This window comes from Jatropha curcas, chromosome 9 (assembly GCF_041381405.1).
Source record: "Jatropha curcas cultivar XTBG-Jc1 chromosome 9, XTBG_Jcur_1.0, whole genome shotgun sequence".
In the NCBI taxonomy this organism is placed as follows: domain Eukaryota; kingdom Viridiplantae; phylum Streptophyta; class Magnoliopsida; order Malpighiales; family Euphorbiaceae; genus Jatropha; species Jatropha curcas.
The window spans coordinates 8,005,605-8,021,333 of record NC_143159.1 but is presented as its reverse complement, the minus strand read 5'-3'; the positions used below and the strand labels follow the sequence as shown (position 1 = coordinate 8,021,333).

The following is a 15,729-nucleotide window of genomic DNA, read 5'->3' as shown; positions in this document are numbered from 1 at the left end:
CTTGGGATCAGAACCATGAAGATTGCAGTTTTTTGTTTCTTAGTTCAGTCATATACATGGTTTTAACTAGCTATTTTAATTAGTTCTTATATACAAGAAAGTTTTAGTTAACTTTTATATAGATTCAATTATATATATAAAAGCACATAAAGTTTCACAGTTTTAATTAATTACTTTTTTTCCATTAAATGATTTATATTATTAATTTTAATTTTAGGTTATTAATTTTATAATTTTTTTTAATTTTATTTTTGAATTTGATTCTATTTTATGAATACATAAAATTCACATAAATATTAAAATATACAACAGTTTTATAAATTTATATTTTAATTTTTTATTATTTACTATTTAATTAAAATTTAACTACTTGAAAAAAATTTTAGAATTCTAAATTCATTGAATAAACGCATATGATATTTAATTTATAATATTTAATTTATTCAAAAAAAAGATGAATTTAATATTATAATTCATGATTCTATTTTAATAGTTTTTAGAAAAAAATTTGAAATTGAATTGATTAAATTTTAAAAGCACAATAACATATTAAAAATTTTAAAAACAAATATTTATTTTCATTGTAATTTCTAATGTATAAATTTTAGGAAATTATTTTTGAAACAACCCGAATTTTTATTTTCAAAAATTTTCCAATTAAATTTAATGAACCGACAGCCTGTAAATTAATATTAATATTTTAGTGCGAATACTGTGAGAAACCGGATCGAAAACCGATTGAAAAAGCTGAAAACCAGTTAAAAATCGATGATTTGGGCCGAATCGAATCGAACCGAACCGGTTCGACCCAAACCATCTAGAAAATTCCCTTTCTTTCTTTTTTTTCCAGCGCTGCACCTCTCTACTCCTCACCATCACAGCAGCGCCTCCTCCTTCCTCTTCTTCTTCTTCTTCTTCTTCTTTCTTTCTTTCTTTCTTTCTTTCCCTTTTCTTCTTCCTCTCTTCTTCTTTCTTGATGTGACTGCGCCTGCGCCGACCTTAGCCAGCAACAGCAGATGCGTGATCCACAGCCAGTCGCACCGCCTCCATCGCGGGCAGCACCGCCTCGCCGCTCCTTCGCGCGCCACAGCCAGCGGCTCCGCCTGCAGCAGCGCGTCATCCTCGGCCAGATCGCAGCGCCACAGCTCCTCGAGTTCATCGCGCCACCATCTTTGCTGTCCAATAGATCGCGCCACTTGCTCGCAGTCCCGATGTGCGTAGCTCCGATCCGGCACGCGTGAAAATTTTCGATCTAGCAAAAAATCCGACAAAAAAAAAAAATTTATTCGAGATCGCCCGGGTCCATCTAGTGCTCCTCCAGGACAGAATCAAAACTAGAACTTCGCTCTCCATCACTGTGAGTAATAATAAATAATGCATATCAACATGCATTTGCATAGCATTTTTTTTTACAAACCTTATATATATACATATATATATTTTTATATTAAAGCTCATATTTATTTTATGTTGCATAATTGTATATTTTGATGTATTTGGTGCAGTACATTGAAAGAATTGTTTGAATAATTGTGTTGTGCATATATTGTGATTTGTTTGTGTGAAATTGGGATGAAGTGGGTCACCATGGGACTGTGAGACCGTACCGTTATATGGATCCAATATGATTACTGTTAGCCGGGTAAATGGGAGATCGGCGCCCCCGTGTGCACCTACTGCTATGATCTGTATGATATGAAAAACCACAGGTTGGTTTCTTTATTGGGCGCACCTGATAATCTAGATTTGATCGCAGCCCGCAGGGTGGCCTCCTGTTGTGAGCGCCTGATGATCTAGATTTGATGGAGACGACCGGGTTACCTCCTGTTGGTATGAAAAGAAAAGAGAGAATGGAAAAACAATGAGAGGGCTGGTCAAGTGAGGATTAGACCGGTCGGCCAGTATGGGGGATCGGCTCCCTGGTGCACATGTGAGAGGATGAGCCATGTGGGAGGACGGCTCATCGGGGGTTCGGTGACTCCACTGACTAATTTCCACGTGATGTGATTATTTGAAGGTGATATTGTTTGTGGGTGCTGATGTAATGTCATATGGTTGACTGTTGTGTGTTCATTCAGTATACTAGGGTGCATTTTGTTTGACTGTATGTGGTGTGTATTATTTATTATTATTCACTGAGTTGCAAAACTCACTCCCTTCTCTCCAAACCTCCCAGGTACTAGGAAGCAGTTGATCTGACTGAAGCTCTGCAATCTTCTCCGCAGAGTTATAAATGTAAACTTTATATTCTTGATATTTAATTTTGAATGTATAAATTATTCTTTTATCAGATTTTTTTTTTTTTGACTCCGCAGTTATAGGGCTGTGTATTTAAATTGGGCCTTATTGTTAGCACTACGCTATAAATTAATTATTGTGCAATTAACTGTAGGTAAACTAGTAAGCCCTTATTGTAATTATGAGTTATTGTGAATAGGCCCTGGTTAAATTTTATGTATTATTTGATATTGGGCCAGATGTTTGAAAATTTTATAAAACTTATATCTTAAGTCATATGGGCTTACTGTTTTGTTGAAATTAGGAGAATCATGTAGACAGATTGAATAATTTAGGCTTACTACGGGCCTCGGGAGCCTTAAGCTTACCTGGGTCCTAGTGCCGGTCCGGCCCACGGAAACGGGTCGTGACAAAGGTGGTATCAGAGCATAAGTTTATAAGTTTAGATGTAACTGCGGAGTAATTCCTGTCATGTCTTGACATTGTCTTCCTTGCTTTTCCCTTCAGCATTGTTCGCAACCAGACTGAAGTCAAGTTGTTTAATGATTAAAATTTGCATCCTTGTTCGTTAGAGATGTGATTTAGTTACTGATGCTAGGAGATGGTTTAAACAAAAATCCTTCTATGGAATAAATAATAGTCATATATAAATTAAGTATGTAAGAAGATAAGTTGCATATGAATAATAAGTTGAAGTCAAATACTGTAAGTGTACTATTTTATTTAATATGTGTTGAATGTAGAATACATACAAAAAAAAGATGCATGAGTGCGTGTATATGTGTGCCTGCAGAATTGAGAATTAGTTGCTAGTTTTATTTAATAAGAGAACCAAACGATTCGGATTTGAGGACATTAGAATATATTTAATTGGTGCCTTGAATTAATATATGTATTTGGTGACATTTACATGATGTTGGTTGGTGGAATTTATTATAGTTATTGGGGTAAATATTTTCTGGATGGAATAATTACATTAATTAGTATAAGTACATAACTGATTTTTATAAGGTTTAAATATTGAAGGATTTGGTGTGATTTGCTATAATAATTGGTGATGAGTATTTTTCATAAAGAATAATATTGGTGGAATTATTATACCAAGTGATTTTTAATTATGAGAAGTAATTACTGCTTGATGGAGTAAAGTGTATTGTGGCATTCATCAACTATTTCTTTTCAAGTGTATGAATATAGGGAATAATATAAATTATTGTGGTTATAAGAAAAGTAAATTGTGATCCGTAGTAAGAGACAAATTACTCTACTCTGTATGCATTTAGTAATGGATATTGTGTGGGTTGTGGCATCTTATGGTTTAATATGGTACAAGTAAGAATTAAATCTAATGGTATTTAGCCTTTTGATATTTAAAATAATTGTTGCACACTCGATGGTATGTGAATTACAAACAATGATTTTTGTTTAATGAGAGATTCTATGATCCGAGGAACGACTCTATAAGGGAATTAAGGTACTTATGTTATGTAAATAGTGGGCTCTGATGATTAAGTGTATTGGTGAATGACATCGGACATGGAGAGATAATTGTCCAATTATTGAATTGATATAATACTAATGAATTAGATAAGTAAGGATGGATCTAGTCCTGTTATTGTATGGATATTAAGAAAAGAATCAATTACAGAAACGTGAAGGGTATAAATTAATATGATTTAAATGAGGATAGTCAGTAATTAGAGATTTAATAAATTAGGGATTATGGGTAACAAGATTCGATGAAAATAAAAATAATGATACATCAGCGGATTTAAGATAAAGACCTCTATATTTTGGGATTTCATGAGTGTAGAAAAATTGTGGTTTACAGTCATGAAAGAGTTATGGATCCATGTGTGATATAATTAAGATCTTAGTACATGTAGAATGTTTAATAAGCCAGACTAAGCTTATGGACCAAGTATAATAAAATAAAAGTAAACGATAGCAAAGGAAATTAGTGGTTTTGGGATTGAAATGCTATTATATTCGATGATAATTATATTAGGAAAATTATAGCTTGAATATAATTTGAATATAAAGAATAGAGGAGAATAATATTTGTATAATTAAACAGTTTCTTGTTATCTCTTGGAGTATAGAGAGAATGTGAATGTTAAGAAATTAAATGATCATGAAGAGTAATTTTATGATGTAATTAAATTAAGATCTAAAAAAAAAAAAAAAAAAAAAAAAAAAAAAAGAGAAGAGTTGTGAAAGTTCAAAAGATGCTTTAGAATAAGTAGTTAAGAATAGGTAGTTAGACAAAAAGAAGTGAAATATTATTAGAAGTAGAAAGATGGAACATGTATACTATTGAAGGTAGGGAAATGGCTTTGAGGTTTAAAATAGTCATCACTATCGGTGATAATTCTAATAGAATATTAAATAAATAATTGATAATGTTATAAACCAACCTTATGAGTTGAGTTAATCGGGTCCTTGCAAGTTGAGTTAATCGGGTCCTTGCAAGGTGAGTTTTGAGAACTTTGTGGTTCATATATAGTAAATTCATATTCTAAAAAGAGATCAAAGGTAGGAAGTTATTGAATGTCTGGTGGTATACAAATAGATAATGATTTAAGGATTGTAATCCCGGTGACGAAAGAACTTAGTACTTATATTCAGAAAGAAAGATAGATTTTCTGCTTGAGAGAAAGAGATAAGAAAATTTTGACTTCTGTAATTTGATAAGTGTATTATGTTTTATGAGTTATATTAATTGAACCCATATATTGAGCTTATAAATGTATCATGTACAAGTGATGTGTGTTATTACTAGTAATAACTGGGAATAAGAGTTGATAAAAGGTCATGGGATATAGCTTAAGATGACAATGAATGTGAATACATGTAACTTGTTGGTGGAAAGTATATAAACATAAGGACTTTCTATTAATTAGTGCAATTTGTGCAAGATACTTGTTTTATTGGATAAAGAAGGTTAGTTATATTTATGTCCTTAGTAGAACATGGATGTAATTAGAGTATTTTATTTCATTAGTAAGCTAGCTAAGTTTGAATTTACTATTTGTTTGGAACAATGAAACTTGGTATAAGAATAAATAGGTGAATTTGGGATAGTTTAACAATTTTAGCGAGGAGAATACATGGTAGTATTTGAAAATTGAAAATATAAACTATAGGATTATTGGATGTGATAATGGTATGGTTTAAGATTATTGGAATGCTAACTCATGGGTGTCGATCAGACCATTAATAAATGAAAACTTGCTCATGGAATTATTAAGATATCGATTGTGATGAGAGTCATTAAGATATGATTGGAGTCAATGTAAAGCTATTCTGAAGTTCTTAGTAATTGGTGGCAATTATGATTGAATGAATATAATTGTGTTATAAATGGCAGATGTGACATATCTGGTGGCTTAAGAGACTACTTAATTTGTTAGGTCCATTTTTAAGAATTCAATGAGGTATTAACTTTGTTTGGAGTAAAGAACATAGAGAGAACATAATTAAGGTTGAAAATATTCCTAGATCGTATTAGGTATAAATTTTACAATTTTTGGAGGTGACAGACATTATGATGGACTTGGAAAAAGGAATAACTCAATGATATTATTATCTAAATATTCATAGGCATTCATGAGATTAAGAATAAACATAAGACAAAGGACATAGTCTAATCAGGAGTTGAATTATGGGTTTAACATTCTTGATCTCTTACTTAGCTAGAGAAATGTCATGATTTTGTTTGAAATAAGCTTGTAGTAGTGGCAAGAATTTGTTCTCTTTAATTGGAAATGATCAAATAGTACTTAATAGCAGAATTTGATAATAATCGAAAACTTTCTTGAATTGGCAGCAATCATCTTATTTAATTATGAACAACTTCAATGATTATGAGGGCAAATATATGGAATTGGAATTGATGGAAAATGGATGAGTCAGCATGTAGGTTTTGAATTTTAAAATAAGGAGTCCAAATTGAGATACGGATTCTTATATCAGTAAGATTAAATACTTGGTTTGTGTATGAGTTTCTTATGGAGCGATGATCTTTGCCAATGATAGTTAGTGAGAGAATAAATGACGATATATCAATGTAAGGACACATGATTTAGAGCTAATGAGATTAATAACCCTTACTTAAGCAGAGGTTATAAGTGATTAAAATTCTTACGCGTAAAGGTGAATACTAGTGTCAAATCTGTGCCTTGGGTTATGAATAGTTTATTTGATTTGACGACTTGTAGATATAATACAACTCAAGTTTAAATTAACTATAGTGATAAGGTAGATATCTAACTGTTCATCAGAATAAGTATTCTCCTGAGTGTGAATGTCATAACTTTTAGCAGTTGCAGCATTATGTGAGAAGCACAACCACCATTGTAGTAAACAACTGTTGCATCGTAGTTTCTTGTTAGCTTTAAAATTCGAGGACGAATTTTTTTTAAGGGGGGAAGACTGAAACAACCCGAATTTTTATTTTCAAAAATTTTCCAATTAAATTTAATGAACCGACAGCCTGTAAATTAATATTAATATTTTAGTGCGAATACTGTGAGAAACCGGATCGAAAACCGATTGAAAAAGCTGAAAACCAGTTAAAAATCGATGATTTGGGCCGAATCGAATCGAACCGAACCGGTTCGACCCAAACCATCTAGAAAATTCCCTTTCTTTCTTTTTTTTCCAACGCTGCACCTCTCTACTCCTCACCATCACAGCAGCGCCTCCTCCTTCCTCTTCTTCTTCTTCTTCTTCTTCTTTCTTTCTTTCTTTCTTTCTTTCCCTTTTCTTCTTCCTCTCTTCTTCTTTCTTGCTGTGACTGCGCCTGCGCCGACCTTAGCCAGCAACAGCAGATGCGTGATCCACAGCCAGTCGCACCGCCTCCATCGCGGGCAGCACCGCCTCGCCGCTCCTTCGCGCGCCACAGCCAGCGGCTCCGCCTGCAGCAGCGCGTCATCCTCGGCCAGATCGCAGCGCCACAGCTCCTCGAGTTCATCGCGCCACCATCTTTGCTGTCCAGTAGATCGCGCCACTTGCTCGCAGTCCCGATGTGCGTAGCTCCGATCCGGCACGCGTGAAAATTTCCGATCTAGCAAAAAATCCGACAAAAAAAAAAAAAATTTATTCGAGATCGCCCGGGTCCATCTAGTGCTCCTCCAGGACAGAATCAAAACTAGAACTTCGCTCTCCATCACTGTGAGTAATAATAAATAATGCATATCAACATGCATTTGCATAGCATTTTTTTTTACAAACCTTATATATATACATATATATATTTTTATATTAAAGCTCATATTTATTTTATGTTGCATAATTGTATATTTTGATGTATTTGGTGCAGTACATTGAAAGAATTGTTTGAATAATTGTGTTGTGCATATATTGTGATTTGTTTGTGTGGAATTGGGATGAAGTGGGTCACCATGGGACTGTGAGACCGTACCGTTATATGGATCCAATATGATTACTGTTAGCCGGGTAAATGGGAGATCGGCGCCCCCGTGTGCACCTACTGCTATGATCTGTATGATATGGAAAACCACAGGTTGGTTTCTTTATTGGGCGCACCTGATAATCTAGATTTGATCGCAGCCCGCAGGGTGGCCTCCTGTTGTGAGCGTCTGATGATCTAGATTTGATGGAGACGACCGGGTTACCTCCTGTTGGTATGAAAAGAAAAGAGAGAATGGAAAAACAATGAGAGGGCTGGTCAAGTGAGGATTAGACCGGTCGGCCAGTATGGGGGATCGGCTCCCTGGTGCACATGTGAGAGGATGAGCCATGTGGGAGGACGGCTCATCGGGGGTTCGGTGACTCCACTGACTAATTTCCATGTGATGTGATTATTTGAAGGTGATATTGTTTGTGGGTGCTGATGTAATGTCATATGGTTGACTGTTGTGTGTTCATTCAGTATACTAGGGTGCATTTTGCTTGACTGTATGTGGTGTGTATTATTTATTATTATTCACTGAGTTGCAAAACTCACTCCCTTCTCTCCAAACCTCCCAGGTACTAGGAAGCAGTTGATCTGACTGAAGCTCTGCAATCTTCTCCGCAGAGTTATAAATGTAAACTTTATATTCTTGATATTTAATTTTGAATGTATAAATTATTCTTTTATCAGATTTTTTTTTTTTTTGACTCCGCAGTTATAGGGCTGTGTATTTAAATTGGGCCTTATTGTTAGCACTACGCTATAAATTAATTATTGTGCAATTAACTGTAGGTAAACTAGTAAGCCCTTATTGTAATTATGAGTTATTGTGAATAGGCCCTGGTTAAATTTTATGTATTATTTGATATTGGGCCAGATGTTTGAAAATTTTATAAAACTTATATCTTAAGTCATATGGGCTTACTGTTTTGTTGAAATTAGGAGAATCATGTAGACAGATTGAATAATTTAGGCTTACTACGGGCCTCGGGAGCCTTAAGCTTACCTGGGTCCTAGTGCCGGTCCGGCCCACGGAAACGGGTCGTGACAATTTTTCCTTTTGAAAATCATTATGTATACTAAAATAATCTTTATTATTTCATTGTTATTTATACTATTTTCATTTTAAAAATTTTTTGATCACGTATAATATATTTATTCATGTAATTACAATATTTTTAGGCATTTTTTTAATCAGATTTATTTTTTATTTACCGGGACCGCAAATATATTTTCACCTCTTATGAAAAAATCCTGGCTCCGTCACTAGATGTAATCTGTGTTGTGAAGTGGAGTACCAATAAAAATTCAATTAAAATTGATTACAAAAATTTGATTCAAAGAATTAGAAATTTAATATGCATTAAAAAATTAAGTACCATTAATTACACTTGAGCACCATATAATTTGGTTATGTAATTGAAAAAAAGTCTCCATTTTATCTGGATATGTTCTATCTGCCAACCATTATTGTTTTCATACTCATGATCCAATATTACTTACTAATAAATCCAAATTGATTCAAATATTAATCCTTAGTAATATTTATCTTTTTTATTTAATTTTGATATTAAAATATGATTTTTTTTATTTTTAATATTAGATACAGATATTAGTCATCATCATAATAATTTAATTATAATATTAGGATTATAATTAAGTTCAAATATTAATTTTTTTAATGTTAACTGTAAGATATTGATCTTTAAATTTTCTGATTGAGTTGGTAAGTTCAAATATTAGATTTTTAATAACTCCATTAATTATGAGATAGGTTTTTTTTCCTAATTTAAAAGAATCTTTGAATATAAAAACTAGTTCCAAAACTTACATTCAAACCATATATTGCATGTAGTCGATATAAAAATTTTAAAAAAATTTTAAAATTCATATAAATTTTTAGTATAGTCATTGAATTTCATAAAATCCAACATTCAGATATGTAGTTTTCTACTTGTGTCCAATTTTACTATTAAAAAATGAGATAATTTTTCTCTAAAATGGCCAATGGCACTTCTATTGCAATTAGAACATAACCTAACAAGCAATGGCAGAGTTAAAATTTTTAAAGAAGGGGTAAAATTTATATATGAACATATAAAGGTTGAATATATAAATTCACCCATAAATTTTGTAACTTTAATATTGTGGACTTGAACTTTATAGATGACTTATCATGTACTTAAATTTGTAAATTTTAGTAATATTATACATCTTTCGACACTAATATCAATATTTTTTTATATGGAAATATCAACTATATATATATATATATATATATATATATATATATATATATATATATATATAGCAAGATATTTGGAATAATAATTTTCATAAATTTTAACTTTTTAATGAGTGTTTAATTGATCTAATTTTACAAAGTTTAAGTTTTCAATAAAATAATTTTAAATATTGAAGTATTTAATAGGTGTAGTTTTATAAGTTGAAGTGTTTGATCGGTAAAAATAAAAATTAAGAATATCACACGATTAAAGTAACAAAGCTTAAGAATGAATTCAAGTATGTGGCTATATATAAATGCATGTTCATACTCATCACATGTCAGTGCATGCGGGGACATATACATATAAAAAAAAGAGTATAATCTATAACTTGAAATGTTCTAATTTCAAACCATAAAAAATTTTTGAAAAATTTTCTTATTTGTTTTCTTATAAAATCTTGTTTAAACAATTTTCATTTGTGAGTTTTACAATTTAAAAAAAAAAAATTGTAATAGAAAAGTTGCATTAAGGTTCAAATAAAATATGAAGTTCTATTAACAATATCACCATGATAAAAAATGATATTTTTGTTTAAATAAATTTATTATAAATTCTAATTATGGATTGTCTAAAGAAAATGAGATACAATTATGAAAAAGAAAAATTAGGATTAAGTCTTTGTATTTTGTCTTTTAGTTTTTCATAAAAAATAAAAATAAAAATAGACAAATTTTTTTTTTTAAAGAGGAGCAAAATGACTAAGGAAAATTTTTTATTTTTGAAGGAGGGCAAACTGAACAAACAAAAGATAAAATGATTTTATATTGTAATTTTCACAAAAGTAAATTGCTCTGTGACAAAACGATCGATTCTGTTTAAATCGAACCAAATCAAAGTCATAAAATACAAATGAAACTCTTTATAACGGACGAAATCGGTTCGAAATTGACATCTGGACTGAATCGACTGAAACTGAACGAGTCAATTCGATTGATTTGGTTGGTGTTTGCCATTTTGGTTCGATTTTAAGCCCAAACAATGAATTCCTACAAAAGTAACTTGAACCAAACAACATATTTGGTTTAAGCTGAGTAAATCGATTAACGGAACATCCCTTGAACACCTGACTGAACCGAACCAAAAGGTCAATTCGGTCGATAGTTTTTGTAACACCCACCGACCAATCCCGGAGAACCAGACGGTGGATGCCACAATTAGTGCCGGAGCACCGTCTCCTACTAAAATTTCGCAAGAATTTCCCCTACAAATTAACTTGCCACACAAAAAAAATATACACACTTCCAATTTTCTCCAAACCCCAAAACGCCAATTCAACACAACATGCCACAAGCACTTCTAAATATCCATCAATAATACATTCAAAAACCTAACCATGTAAACACAACTTAAACAAGCGAAAGGGGAAAGAGAATATGATTGCACTAACCTTATGAACAAGCTTGAATAAGCTTGGAAAGCCTTACTCCTTAGCTTTCTCTTTACCTTTTGAGGATGGTTCTCCAACCTCTTCAAAGTATGAGAAATCAACATTAAAATCAACAATTGACAAAAGAAATAGATGGAGCAAGATTTAATGCATCAATAACATGTCTAAACCATGAATTCTACTTCTTAATTCACAAAACTCAAAAACCACAACTTATTTGCTTCAATGGTAACTTCAATTCTCTTTGCTTTTAATCACCAATCTCACTTTCTACTACTTAATTCTTAAGAATTAAGTCCTATTCCATGGTTTAATTAGGTAGCTTGGTGGTAATTTGGAGGTAAGAAAATGAAGAAAAGGAAGGAAGAGGAAGAAGATGAAAATGGCGTTGGAGAAGGAGAAGAGAAGAAAAAGAAGTTAACTTTAAGGTGATACAGTCAAATTTTACTTCCTCATTTAATGCCCAATGTGTGGCTAAGATCAAGTCCTAAGTAATCTCATCCAATGGCTCTAAATATTCCTCAAATAATTCTCTTCTACTTATTATTTAACTCCACCAATTAATTAAATTAACTCCACTTCAATAATTCCTCATTTAATTTTTTATATACCACACTAGAAATAATATTCATTTAATCCATAAACTCTCCAATAATATTCATAAAATATTTTCTACCTGCCTAAATCATGCAAACATGCTCCAATGCGGAAGCTGGTGGGCCTATGACATCCCGACCCGGCAAAGCAATCCTAAGAGGGCGGGTAGAGCAAAGCTCTTGGCTAGCTTCTAGGATGGCAGGCTAGCTAAGGTAGTGGAATGCGAGACACAGGAATGAATGAATCGAATCATATATCAAAAAGGGAAAAACTAATCATTAAAGGCGCCTTTTGGTGGAATGGCTGGAGAGTTGGAAGAACTCTAGGGTTAAGCGTGCTCGCTTAACGGAAATCCTAGGATGGGTGACCTCCTCGGAAGTTTCTCATTTCACCTGCGGGACAAAACCGTGTGGGTCTTGCCAATCTTGTATGGGGGATTTGGCTTGATCCAAAGCGGACAATTTCTCTGGTGATTAGAGTCGAGCGTGACAGTTTTGCACGCCCCCACCCTTCTCCACAATGTAGATCTGCCCTTACTAACAAGCTAATAAAGTTCTGACATGATAATAATCAAGGCAAAAATCTTTTACATCTGTGTTTGGACCTCACTCTCTCCCCTTTAATTCGTAACCTCATTGAAAATACAAAATCTCGTGCAGTAGTAGTGAAGAAATATTGCAACCAAATATGGAAAATCAAAATGGTGATTAAAAAATATTAAATTTCTTACAAAAGAAATAGATAAATATTATAGTCAAATATAGAAAAATCGATTTGTAGTTGATAACTTCGATTTGTAACCTCATTCTCACCTTTTTAATTTGTAAGCTCATTGAAGAATATATATATATATATATTTTTTTTTACAGAAGTAATGGAGAAATATTGCAACCAAATATAGAATATCAATATGTTGATTAAAAATATTAAATTTCTTACAAAAGGAACAGATAAACATTACAGTTAAATATAGAAAAATCAACATGTACTTGATAACTTTGAATAAACATATACTTGACAAAAGCAATAAATAAAAATCATAATAAAATATAGAAAAATCAACATGTACTTGACAACTTTGAATAAATGTGTATTTGACAAAAGTAATAGCTAAACATTATGATTAAATATAGAAAAATCAACACGTACTTGACAACTTTCAATAAAAGAATTAATTATATAAATTAATTAACCACATATTTACCATAAGCAACATGTTATTTCTCTATATAGCAAACTATCCATCAAATACCTTCCACAAAATGTAAAGTGATAGCAAATCTAAGGCTCCATTTATTTTCAAATAATAACTTATTTTTGTTTTTTTGAAAAATCTATTTTCTATTGTTTGATAAAAATATTAAAAATTAGTTAAAAAATATTAAAATTTACCATATATATATACATGATCCTGAAGCAAAAAATAACTTTAAAATGATGAGTTGGCATTTCCTTCTTTCAACTTTCCTATTTTTCTTTTTTTTATTTATAAATTTTCTGATTTATTGATCACTTTATATAATTTGTCTTATTTATTAATAACTTTTAATTTCATATTTTCCTTTTTTTTTCTTCTTGAACTTTTCTTATCAGCTAAATATAAAACGAAACCTATAAACCACAACCTAGAAAATGTTCCTGGAGCCGACCCCTTTGTCCAACTCTGCTATCTTCGACGAGTCTAACGCATCAAGTCCATTTCAAAAAGCAGATGGAACCTTGATTTATCTTTTCCTTTTTATCGTCAATCTTCCTCTCACTGACGCTAGATTTTTTTATTAATTTTATGTGATTATCAGGCATGGATAGTTGGAGAAATAATAAAATGAGGTTTGATCTGCAAATTAGTATTTCTAACAGAATAAGCCCATCAAATCACACATGATGACGATCTTCATAGCCATCAGCTTGCTATTTATAAGCGCGAGATCATGTGGCGGCTATTTGCATCTAACACACTTTGTATCCGGGATGCAAGGCCTTGATGCCGAGCTTGGTATATGGTATCTTACAGATAAATTCACTTTTATTTTGTTTTTGATTTTATTTGTTTTATTTTGGGATACTGGTTGCTACTTTATATTGGTTTTATAAATATAAACTAAAAGTTTTTTAGGTAGAATTTTGCCATCTTAGATCACATGGAACATATTTGATTTTGGTTCTAAATGACTTATGGAATGATAGGTGCATAATAAGTAAAGATGAACATTTAATAGTCACAACATTAATTTTAATTTTCGGTAGTTGGATTTTCTATTCCTTACAGCACAGAACCTCATTCTTGCTGGGGTGAGTCACTAACCTTGCACTATAAGGGAGTTGTTGAATTATGGGACATTTTCAGCAATTTTGTTTTCATTGAAGATGACTTGGGGAAGAAGAGAGCCTTGCTTCTATCTAAAAATTGCAAGAGTTGAACAACTCTGTTATGATTTTTACTCGAACAACTAAATTGATCAATGAATAATTGTATGCTTTTCAATTGATATTTCTTTTATTTTTGGATAGTAAATCATTTTCTATTTTATTTATTTATTTTTATTTCAACATACCTTTAATCTTCTATAAACAAGTATTTAGAACTACTTTACTATCCATAACATATATTGGTTTATATTTGTTAATTCAAAATTCTTCATTTTTCTCTAGCGTAGGTATTACCCATGATGGATAATAGAGACCCTGTCCATAAAAGTAACCCTTTTCAATTAGATTCTTTTGGCCATTAAAATCTATGTATTTTTTTTCCTTTTGTGTTTGTTTCATTGATGTTCTCTACTTATTTTGTACTTTTAGATGGAAACTCAAAAATTATAGGCTCCGAAAATAATTGCATTTTAAGTATTCCCTATCATAGATTCTCACCAAATAGAAATATTTACATGAGAAAGTTCATTGTATGATGGTCTGTTATATAACGATGGAAGTAGCGAGATATGCTAAAAGAAATCAATTGTTTCTCTTATACATAGTTTTGCATTTCTTTTGCAGTCAATTTTGCCGCTTCTTCTTCTACTTTATTATTATAAGTTTTTTCTATTTGCATAGCTTTTAGATCTGATCTGGAATCTTTGGTTAGACTATGGTAGAGGAGTAGTTCGATTTTTATGGAGTTACTATGGTTTTTGAACTCATCATAAGCTGTGCGACCTCTACTATTTATATTACCTTAATTTGACAATTTGACCTTTTTTAAGAAACTGAATTTATAAAGCAAAAATTTCAACAACTAAATTCTAGAACAAATTAGTCATAAAAGAAAAATAGAAGAATTCAGAATAAACAAGTGGAAGAATAATACATTGTTATTTAGTAAGGTAATAACAAAGCTCATTGTTATTTAGTAAGGTAATAACAAGTTAAAAGGAGAGATTCCCGATGAATTTGGTTCCTTAATTGACAAAACCCCTAAGTTCTTTACATACATATAAAAAAACAATCTATCAAGAACTATCGATAATACACCGGAAATTTTTCACAGCTTTTGAGATACTTAGAAATATTTTCTAGAAATAAAAAATGGTATAAATTGAATATTCGCTTCCCAAGTTAAGAGAGCTAATAGCCACACTCAAGACCTCCATTCAATTGTTGTATTATTTTAGTTGTTGATCTCTACATATTCCATTGGTAGTGTTATAATTAGGAATTCCAAGTGTTTACAATTTGTCAAATTTAATAGTTCGATTGCTTGGAAAGATTTGGAAGAAGATACTTTAGAGCTAGATCTTTATTAAATTTCTTGTACTCAAGAACAATTGTATCCGTAACTTGAAAAAAATTATATAAAATTTATT

At 31.5% G+C, this 15,729-nt stretch overlaps 1 long non-coding RNA gene across 1 annotated transcript; it reads left to right on the top strand.

Moving 5' to 3' along the window:
- The first annotated feature begins 1,036 nt into the window (after positions 1–1,036).
- On the top strand, positions 1,037–2,538 carry LOC149493559 (uncharacterized). The gene is made up of 2 exons (XR_016322713.1): positions 1,037–1,357; positions 2,177–2,538. It is a non-coding gene; the product is annotated as an uncharacterized LOC149493559 (long non-coding RNA).
- The last annotated feature ends 13,191 nt before the right edge of the window (positions 2,539–15,729 follow it).